Genomic DNA, 10,934 nt, shown 5'->3' on the forward strand with positions numbered 1-10,934 from the left:
TTCCTTCTGTGCTCAGCCACTCTGTCAATCCCGTGGGATTGCCCTCTGTCTAATGCTGGTCCCTAGGGACTTTCCCTCTAGGCCCGAAAACGGACAAAGTGCATTGAGAAGGTCTTGTATGGGGATGGGCCAACCACGGAAGACTGAGGTCTCTCTGCTGCAGCTTCTTTCAACCCCTTCATGGAGCCCAACGCAACAGGTTTACAGGTTGGCTTGCTCCTTCCTACGCACCTTTCAAGGAATCTGCTAAACGTCCTGTCCCCTGGCTGTGGGGAGCGATCCAGCTACCTGGCCAAGAGAGGAGGGACCTAGTCCAGTGACAACTAGCTGGGTAGTTCTGTAGTCTGTGCCAGGAGGCACGTCAGGTGCTTGACCCACGAATGATGCAAAGGCTGGCTGGCTGGTCCCCTGCTCCTGGGCTGCCAAACCCAGCTGAGATGGAAAGGCTGGTGCACTGGGCCCTAGGTTTCCCTCAAAGCTGTTGGAAATGCGTTTATGAAGACAATCACATTTTGTCTTTACGTGAAAATGAATCTATAAAAGGAGCCTATTAAGTGTATTGCCAACATCAGGACTTTTTTCTTCTTTCCATTTGTTTTGATTCCGATGCGTTTCAACCCCTCTATGCCCAGATGTGTGGCCTGGTCTCAAAGAAGTACCTCTTGTCACTTAGCCTTCCCATCCCTTGCACTAGCTCTGAGCAAATAAATCTATTCCCATATGCCTTTGCTCAGGCTGGTCCCTCTAACACCTCATCCTCGCCCAGCAAAGCCTGCTGGGATGCTCTAGGCGGTTGGAGAGTTTCCTCTTCCTGTCTTCCCACTGGACTCAATTCATTTCTCCCCGATAAGTTGGAATTCACTCTTTACATTATTTTAAGCCAGTGATTCTCAACCTGTGTGGGTCACGTCTTCTTTGGGCATCTCATATCAGATATCCAGCATATCAGATATTTTACATTATGATTTATACAAGTAGTAAAATTACAGTTATGAAGTTGCAACATTATAATTTTTATGTTTGGAAGGGGTCACTAGAACACGAGGAACTGTACTAAAGGGCGGCAGCACTCGGAAAGTTGAGAACCACTGTAGTATTTCAGGTGACGCTAGTGGTTATGTTTGCCCTGCACCCCGAGACAGAAACTTCCTCTAGGTGGCACCCCATTTCACTTACCTCTGAACTGACAACCATAGCACATAATAGCAGTTCAGTTAGCTGGGCAGATGGAATGACTAAGCCACTTAGCAAATGTTCACTGCTGGACCCTGGAGGTGGAACAATGACCGTGATGATGCGGCCCCTACTCGTTCTCACGGGTTCATGAGCCACTGGACGCTGAAGGGCTACCATAGAGACTAGTACTCAGGGCTTCCTGGAGGAACGCAGGGACAGCGCTCAGCCTTAGGAGAGTGGTCAAGGCTTACCTCCCTCCTTCAGGGAACGCTCTTCCAAGTGGTCTGGAACAATAGAGATTTAACCTTAGCTCTTAAGACTGATGAGAAGCCAGAGGTAGTTGTATAAGCAAGATACCCTGTAGAGTTGCTAAGAAGAGGGTCCAATCTTACTGGTTTCATCCTCCTTTGTGAACTGGGTTATGCCCCAGGCTGACGGAGCTTGAACTTAGAGCTAAGCTGAGTCTGGAAGAGTACGAGCATCTTCTACATCAACACAGAGACAAGCTCAGCCCTCCATCACATGGAATGCCCCTCCTTACCCTACAGAAACCCTTCTCATATCAGGGTTTGAACTTGACCCCACCACTTATAAGCTATTTGCTCTTAACAGCTCTGCCCAGTCATTTACTGCATGTCTATGGGTACACATCTTTTGGCCTGTGTTAATAGGAGAGAGAGAGAGAGAGAGAGAGAGAGAGAGAGAGAGAGAGAGAGAACAAGAACATGCCACGGCATTTGTGTAGAAGTCAAAAGGACAATTAGTGGGAAGTGGGTCTCTCCTTCCACTATGCAGGTCCCGGGGCTTACCAGCTCCAGTTTTATTATTTTTATCTTTATTCTCTAGTAATGATACAACAGTGGTGTTGTGGACTTAGGAATCTCAATGCAAGAATTTTCTCCCACCTCTACCACTCAGTTGCTGTACAACTTTAGGCAAATCTCATCTCCTTTCTGCTCTTCTTTGCTCATTTGCCCAAATACTAAGATCTCTGTTCATGTGGAGCTACAGGGGGACAAACAACATCCATACAGTGGGACTTGTAGATACCTCTTTTGTGTTACTTTAAAATAAGACGTTGTGCTTCTGGTGGCCAGATGGGCTTTACCTCCACATACAAGGAAGTCGCGCGTGGAAGAGCCCATGACGTGTTTGACGTGGTTGCTCCGAGTGGTCTCATCTGACTGCCCTCAGGAACTGATTCTGGTGTCTCCTCCTCGGCTCAACTGCCTGGAGTCTTGACTGGATTTCAGGCTCCTGTGGACCCAGACAGACCAGTGTGAGCCCATCCACGTGAGGGAAATGATGGAACTAAAAGAATTGAAATCTTTTTAAATCCCTGTGTTGCTTAAGATGAGGCGAAGGAGGCCCACACAGGCCAAGCCACCTCTCCCAGAGTCACACAAGAATTCTTGGAGTCTGGGACATTGAGAGCGAAGTCTGGAATGAGAAGACTCTTGGCTCTGTGTGGTTGGTCAGATCATCTGCGCCTACTCCACACTGACTACCGGGAGAATCATGTCCGGATCTAGGTCCTGGGGGAGGGAGAGAGGAATTTGGCATTATCTGAGATTTGGGGTTCCAGTGATTGCCAAAATGCAGCCTCACCAAGGAGGCCGCACTCAGCTGACCCTGGGGAGGGCAGAGGGAGTTTGGGAGAGACCCCTCCATTCTAGAGGAATGAATCAAGGGAAAGGCGGGTGGCTGAAAAGAGGGAAATTGAGATAGATGGCAGGAAGTGGGAGGAAACCTCATTTGTAGGTTGTTCTGAAACTATTTGTCAGGCAATTTCCTCTGGAAATCTTTGTGGTGAATTGACTTCTATCAAACAGGGTGCTCTGCTCACCCCTGCACCTCTCTTATTTTTTCCTATCATTTCTTGTCTTTCTCCCTTCTCTCTTCTACAAAAGTAGATCCATGGAAGCAGACTAGAGAAGCTATTAGAACCTGGGGTTGTACAATGCTGTTCTGAGTCCCAGGGTACTTGGCAAGGTACCACATGAAGGTCAGAGTGTGTTGGGCACCCCGCCCTCAACACACACACACACACACACACACACACACACACACACACACACACACCAGATTTAACCACATTAGGAAAGTAGACATCTCCACAATCTCCGGTGCTGCCCACTGCCCTTTAAATCATATGTCCCTGTATTCAGAGGAGAGATTAGCTGGAGGAGAGGCATATCAGGCATAGTGAAGGGACTCTCTGGACCCAATTTCCCTTTTTTTTCTCTTGGATTTTTTTTTTTTTTTTTGAGACAGGGTTTCTCTGTGTAACAGCTCTGGCTGTCCTGGAACTCGCTCTCTAGTCCAGGCTGGTCTTGAACTCACAGAGATCCACCCTGCCTCCGCCTCCCAAGTGTTGGGATTAAAGGTGCGCGCCACCACGCCCAGCATTTAAGTGGGAATGATAGCTTTCAGTCGCTGGGGCTTAGGGCTACAGTGAAGACTTTGGATTAAAAAACTACAAAGATGGATGGATTGGGGCCCGGAGTGTCTATCAAACTATTGCACTAACCAAGGACAATACAAGTAATAAACATCGAACCCCTATTCTGATCTAGCCAATGGACAGGACACTCTCCACAGTTGTGTGGAGAGCGGGGACTGACTCTGACATGAACTCTGGTGCCCCATATTTGACCACCTCCCCTTCATGGGGAGGCCTGGTGGCACTCAGAGAAAAAATAAGCAGGCTACCAAAATGAGACTTGATAGCCTATGCCCATATAGTGGGGGAGGAGGTCCCCCTCGGTCTTAGACCTAGGGTAGGGGAATAGGGTGAAAGCGGGAGGGAGGGAGGGAGGAATGGGAGGATACAAGTGATGGGATAACAATTGAGTTGTAATCTGAATAAATTAATTAAATAAAAAAAATTAAAACTACAAAAAGCCAATAGTTCGTATTTGGAGAAGCCATTGACATTTGTCTATCCCCCCTCTCCCCACTGGGAGGAAGCCATCTGTCTCCCTTGTTCCTGTCATTACTGAAAGACCTGCTGGCTTGCAGGCACGTGATGCAGGAGGCTCGCCCAAGTAGAGCAGCCTCTGCTAGGAGGCTCATCTACTTAGCTGCCTAGCTGTTTGTTTCCCCAGGCTCAAGGGTCTGGCCATTGCCTGACTCTGTCTCCTGAGCTCCTTAGAGCTGATGACTTTGACCCCAAATTAAGACCCAGTTTATGCACAGTTCAATTTTGACTTATCCAATGCCCTCTGCATAGCTTCAAGTCAAAACCCTGACAGAGGAACCTTCTCGAAAGTTCCTAACCTTCTTTGGAAAAAGAGAGTCACAAGAGGAAGGCATGTCTGTTGGTGTCTAGGCCATGCACCGAGCTTGCTTCATACCCTTGGCCTTGTGTGGCTTCGGAGCAAATGAAGCAGAGAATTACTTGGAATGAGGATGTGAGGGACTTGTCCGCTTAATGCAATAAACATTTCTGAGTGCCTGCCGAGTGCTGGCCTGTGCTTGTCCATGGCCAGGTGAATTGAATGTCCTTCCTGCTTACAGGATACCAGGGACAGACATGTCAACGGACAATTTAACAAGAGGCAGTGATGGTGAAGAAATACCCCAGGACCCAAAGTTACCCAGTGTAACCAGCAACCCGCTACAGAGCAGAGACTGAGAACCGGAAGAGATCACGTCCAGAGATAGCCAGGCTTTGTGTCATGTGATTTCCTTGCCTTGGTTCTTCTAGGCTGTTTTGCTCAGTGTTAAGTAGGAGAATGAAGAAGAGAAGGTTCTCGATGTGAAGCTGGGCTGAGTGGAGCTGGGAATATGAGGGGAGAGAAGGCGTCTTCTTAGGCTTGCCCCATAGGAGGGCTAGGAGGTCCCCATTCCAGCTGCACATCTCTGTGGTTTCCCTAGCCAGCCAGCCCTAGGGCTTTCAGCCAGCTGAAAATGAGATCTCCTTTCTGTCTGCTGCTGCTGCTGCTGCTGCTGGGCATCTTTCCCTGGGATTCCCGTGCCATTCCTCCCAGGTGGAATATGCCAAGGAAGACCACGAGCCATGCAGTGAGCATGCTCGTTAAAATCTCACCCCACACTAGCTCTGTGGATGGCCCTGGATGTGGGTGTCCTTTCTGTGCCCCAGTTTTCCCATTTATACAATGAGGATAAACAATAACACCTTCCTTACAAAACTGCTGTGAGGAACGGTTGAGTTTTCTGCACAATGCCCCCTGCATCACACTGGGACTATCATAGACAGAGCTGTTATTAATTCAAGGGCTGGTGAGGTTCTGTTTATTGAGAACCCTCTTTTTCCTAGCCACACTGGACCCATCAGATGCATAGCCACCATTTTGTCCATTCAGGAAGACTCCTGATTGCTGGAACCCCAAACAGCTCTCAGTCCTCCCTTCCACGTTGGCACTCAGCTCTGGGCTGCTGGCCACTAGAGTGACAGGCCATTCACCCTGGAGCAACCTCTTCTTTCCTTTCAGGACAGGAGCCTGAGGCAAAGTCCAGGCAGGGCCCATTGCATGGTCTGTAGGCCTTTGGAGCTGGCAGGTGAGAACTATACTTTCTTTCTTTCTTTCTTTCTTTCTTTCTTTCTTTTTTCTTTTTTCTTTTTTTTTTTTTTTTTTTTTTTTAGGTTATTTGAGACAGGGTTTCTCTATGTGGCCTTGGCTGTCCTAGACTGACTTTGTTGACCAGGCTGGCCTTGAACTCACAGCGATCTGCCTGCATCTGCCTCCCAAATGCTGGGATTAAAGGCGTGTACCACCATCATCTGGCTGAGAACTATATTCTTGGAATTAAGTTTCTTTTAGGATTCATCATAGCACTGTGTACTAAGTAGCCGAGGGACCCAGGGTAGATAACCCAGTCCCTTCTAAAATGTAGCAGCAGGAATTGAAGATTTGCCTTTAGCCTAAATCTTAACTTTATCCACCCTACTTATAGGGACATCTGATGAGTTGAACGTTCCAAACCTCAGGTTATATATTTTTTCAATGTGCAAAATAAGGATCATCATAACATAAATCTCGTATATTAGTGATCACATCAAATTGGAAATTTACCAGGAAATGCTCTGTTACCTCAGAAGCCATTTGCCGGTGCTCCCTGAAATCAGAGCCATCTGCCCTAAGATCCTAGATCTGCTGTCTCCCAGATGTGAGCGCCAGGATAGTGTGTGAAACCCTCTGGCGTCTCCTCATTCACTAGCTAGAGACTGTACAGCTTGTCCTAGTGCGTGATGGAAAGTCAAAACAATGGATGGGGAGCCCTTGTAGACTGGGGCCACAGTGACCGTCAGCTACAGTGACCGCCGGCCACAGTGACCGCCGGCTACAACTTTTCCTTGAAGTCATGGCAGTGCTGTGGTCCAAACATGCACACCACCAAAAGCGAACCAGAGGTGCGCACATCTTACATTCCTCTCTGCCATACCTCTCCATGCTGAAACCACTCAGTAAATATTTGTTGACTGGCTGAGGATGGTCGGCCTTGGCCTCTGGTGCCAACTTTCTTGAAATCCCCAAACTCCAGTCATTCTGAGGCCCCAGGCCCTGCCTGACTGGGCCTTCTTGAGGCTGGAACTTCCTCCTTAGAGCCCTGCTCTTTTCCCTTCGCCGAGCTTGGGTCAGATATCGCTTTCCCTTAAAGCACATAAAGTGCTATTTCATTGCACTGTGATGTCACTTTTACAAGGGAAGTGGCATGCCAAAGCTATCTTATTGTGAAGAAAACAAAAGATTAGAAAATGTTTTTTTAGAACCCAACAATAGAAATCGTATTTCTGTTCTTCCTAGAGCTTTAAAAATGAGAGTGTGGATCATATGCCTAGTTTTTAAAGTTAAAAAAAGTAAAACTCCAACTTCAAAGAGGAGACCTCAGAGCGGAGGGTTTTTTTTGAGGGGGGGACACTTCACTATTATAGACTCATGCCAACCTGGACACTTTGTGCCTCCAAGGGGCAACACTCCTTTTTGCAAGAGAGAACTGCAATTACCAAAAACAAGCTTCTGGAACCACTGGCAGTCTCCCTGTGTCACCCACATCACTCACTTAACAAGCATTTTTTGAGTGCCCAATGGAAGGCCCTGGGGAAATCCAGATCTTTCCTAACTTCCAGAGAGCTCACAGTGGAGAAGGCCACCCCACCAGACACTGTTCTCACGCGCTGAGAGGTGCTTGAGTAAAAGAGCAACAGAAATGCTTTCCGAGGAGGAGATCCTGCGGGCACATGGAGAGCAAATGTGATCCCGGTATGGCAGCAGGGAGCAAGCACTCCAGAGAGAAACAGCAGCATGCACAGGAGTCAGGAGCAGGTGGGGGCAGTGTCTAAGTAACACAGACACTCTGGAGCTGGCGAGGGAGACCAGAGAAAGTGGCTAAGAGGCCGTATCAACACCACCAGTCATACCTACAGGGCATTCATGTGACATTTGACTTTGCCTTGCAGACTGCTGCGAAGTCATGGGTCACACGGCAGGATCAGGTCCAGCCATTCATTCAAGCAAATGCCTTTGAGAATAGGATACTGTCCTTAGATTCTGGCTTAAAAAATATGGTGAGTGGTGCCTGAAGAATGACATTTCCCGCTTTACTGACGGCGTCATCTCTCCATTCCTCAAGGCAGCCTTTTCTATCCCATAGAACTCATTTCTTTTTTCTCATTTTATTATTATTTTATTTATTTATTTATTTATTTATTATGTATGTATATAGTGCTCTGCCTGCATGTACACCTACATGCCAGAAGAAGGCATCAGATCTCGTTACAGATGATTGTGAGCCATCATGTGGTTGCTGGGAATTGAACTCAGAACGTTTGGAAGAGCAGCCAGTGCTCTTAACCACTGAGCCATCTCTCCAGCCCCAAGGCAGCTTTTTCTATCCCTTGGAACTCATTTCTTTTTTCTCATTTGTTTACTTAATAAAGCTTTGTCAAGTAGATGAATGAATGGAGTCCAAGAACTCAAGCCATTTCCAAATGTCAGGGACGACCCTCTATTCTTCTCTGGCTTCAAAGCAGAGCTCTGGCCATCTCACTGTGGCCTGTCCCAGGCTGGCTGTAGAGTCACATGCTTGTCACAGGCCCTCTACCACTTGGGTGAAATCATAAATTCTGGCAGGATACCAAATCTACAGGCCAGAAACTCACACTGTCTGTGACGAAGTGTTCAGTCTGAACCTGGGTAGCATGCCTTGCCTCCTCCAAAGCCTCCTGGGACCTGTTTGTGACCAGGATTCTGGAGAAAACACCCTCCTCCCCTTTTCCTAGTCTGCCTTTGCTCCACGCTAGCCCTCACGTGGCAGAGTCACTCTATTAGTCAGCAGTACCAGCCACACCTTGCTAGTGCTGCTGGCACACCACCACTTGTCAATGTTGGTACTTTTAGAGTGGTCCCAACCTTCAGCTGCAGCCTTTTCTTCTATTACACATCCTTAGACTTCATGTAAGTTGGATATTTGCCCGTTGGCTATAGCCTCACTAAATGTTTACTATGTGTTGGCTCAAGTTTACTCAGGGTTAATTGCTGGAATCTCCCAAATATAAAGATAGCCAGTCTCCTGTCAAGAAGGTTACAGTCCCGTGAGGCTGCAGGCAATTAGGCAAGCAAGGAGTCAGTTACTGCACTTCTCCGTTAAGGGGGCAGGGCTAGGGGACAGCTTGCAATGGAAGTTTCTAGTGCTGGGTGAACCAAGGAAAAAGAGAAAGGCAGACAAAGAGTAAAATATCCCAGGGAGAGTGAGCAGCAGGGACAAGGGACAGCAGGAAGAGGGGTTCTATGTGGCTGAGCATAAGACAGATGGCTGGAGGGAGAGTCAAGGTGGCAGAGGCCAGCCATGCAGGTGCGCCGTGACTCCTTCCCCGTAGGCAGAGGTAACCAATGCAAGGCCATTTCCTCCAGAGAGGTCCAATTTTCCAACCCCTACAGCTGTGTCTTTGCTGGAGCCCTAAGGCATTCTGTACCTTCTCCTGGCCCTTTGTGTGGTTCAGCATAGTTTAGTCTTATGTCTGTATCTGCCCTGACACCTCCGCCAGGCTAGGGACACTTCTAGAGCAGGAGGTGGCACTTCATTTCCCTGCGTGCATGTCGCCTGAAGACCTACTCTGAGCCAGGTTTTGGGCACTGAACAACCAAGATGGACAGACTGATTTGAAATAGCTAAGTCCCCCACCTGCTGTCCCTGGAGCAGGCTTCCCACAGAGTCCTCAGAGATTGCTGAATTTTGTCCAAAAGGAAGGAAGTCAGTCCCCTAACTGTGTGACTCCCGCTCAACTGTGTATAATCGGTGACAGGGATGGAAATCATTTTCCTCTCAGGACCTTGTCATGAGGAAAGGCTTCATGGAATGCAAAAGGACTTGGTAAATCTTAAAGCAGCCTTCAAAGCCAGAAACCGGAGAAAGTGCTTCCCCCTTGCTTCCTGCTCTGGTGTACCTTCCAGAACTCTCCCCCTGGCTTGCCATCCCAGGCTCAGCTCCCCCTCCAGCTTGCCCCATCCTCTCCCAGCCCCTTTCCTTGCATTTCTTGAGGCCATGAGAAACTTGCAGCAGTTCTGGGAGGCTTTCTGTGTGGGGCTGTGTTTTTTCTGAGGCTGCAATTTATCCACCGATTCTCTAATTCTGGGTTTCTTTAACCACAGACTTGAACGGCATCCACATTTCAACATCGGAGGAATGAGAAGTTCCCAAACATGTTCGAACAGTGAGGCCTCTAGAAGCTTGAGCCTGTGTGTGTGTGTGTGTGTGTGTGTGTGTGTGTGTGTGTGTGTGTGTGTGTGTAGCTGAAAAAACAATTTTTAAAAATAGCACATCAGGGACCACTAGAACCCTGCTTTTTATGTCGGCAGGCCAGACCAGACATTGAAGATTTAAGAAAGATGTTGGCATCTCAAATCCTAAATGAAGGATATTTGGCACCTCATCTTCACAGTGAAAGAAAAGGGAATCTCTACTCGTATTTAGGGGTGTGGCTTCTACTTCAACATAAGGACTCTGAGAGGTATGGGTCTCAGAGTAGGGTCAAGCCTCAAAAACAATAATCCAACAGCCGGTGGAGGTTCATTCCTCAGTACTGGTGAAAACAAATAAACAAAACACCTAATAAAGCATGTCAATAACCCAAACTCAGGTGTGGTGGACCACACCAGTCATCCTAGCACTTTGGAGATGGAGGCAGGGGAAATGGGGGTTTGGGGACAGCCTGGGCTACATAAAAAAGCCTATGTATAAGTGAACAAGCAAACAAACAAACAATACAACAACAACAACAACATCAATAACAACTTTGGAACAATTAAAACATTCTGTTGGCTTGGAGTCTGGAGGGCTCTGTTGTCATTGGTTTTTCTATTTCTTACTTTTTCTATGCTACTTCCAGAATTCTAAAATAAGCTCAGCTCTCCTCCCCCTTCTTCATTTCTAGAAAAGTCATGAAACATTGTAGCTAGCAAGGAGCATAGATTAAAACTGGGTCCCACCGGCAGTACCACAGGCCTTTAATCCAATCCCAGCACTGGGGAGGCAGAGGCAGGCAGATCTCTGTCACAGAGAGACCCTGTCTCAAAAACCCAAAACAACAACAACAACCACCACCACCAAACCAAAAAGCCAAAAAACCAAACCAAAACAAAACAAAAAACCCTGGGTCCAAATCCAGCCTGTGCGCTTGGTAGCTCTGTATCCTGTACCATACTGTCTGTGCCCTAGTTGCCTTCTTTGTAAAATGGCATCAATAACAGCAATGACCTCAGTGGTGCTGATGGAGGGGAGGGGTGGGCAGCAGG

General features: G+C 47.8%; 1 long non-coding RNA gene across 1 annotated transcript; it reads left to right on the forward strand.

Moving 5' to 3' along the window:
- The first annotated feature begins 7,591 nt into the window (after positions 1 to 7,591).
- Positions 7,592 to 10,240, forward strand: LOC311582913. Its single transcript, XR_014774311.1, has 3 exons — positions 7,592 to 7,708; positions 9,792 to 9,853; positions 9,999 to 10,240. It is a non-coding gene; the product is annotated as an uncharacterized lncRNA (long non-coding RNA).
- Positions 10,241 to 10,934: the final 694 nt, after the last annotated feature.

The sequence above is a fragment of the Acomys minous genome (genome assembly GCF_964271855.1).
Source record: "Acomys minous genome assembly, chromosome: 14".
In the NCBI taxonomy this organism is placed as follows: domain Eukaryota; kingdom Metazoa; phylum Chordata; class Mammalia; order Rodentia; family Muridae; genus Acomys; species Acomys minous.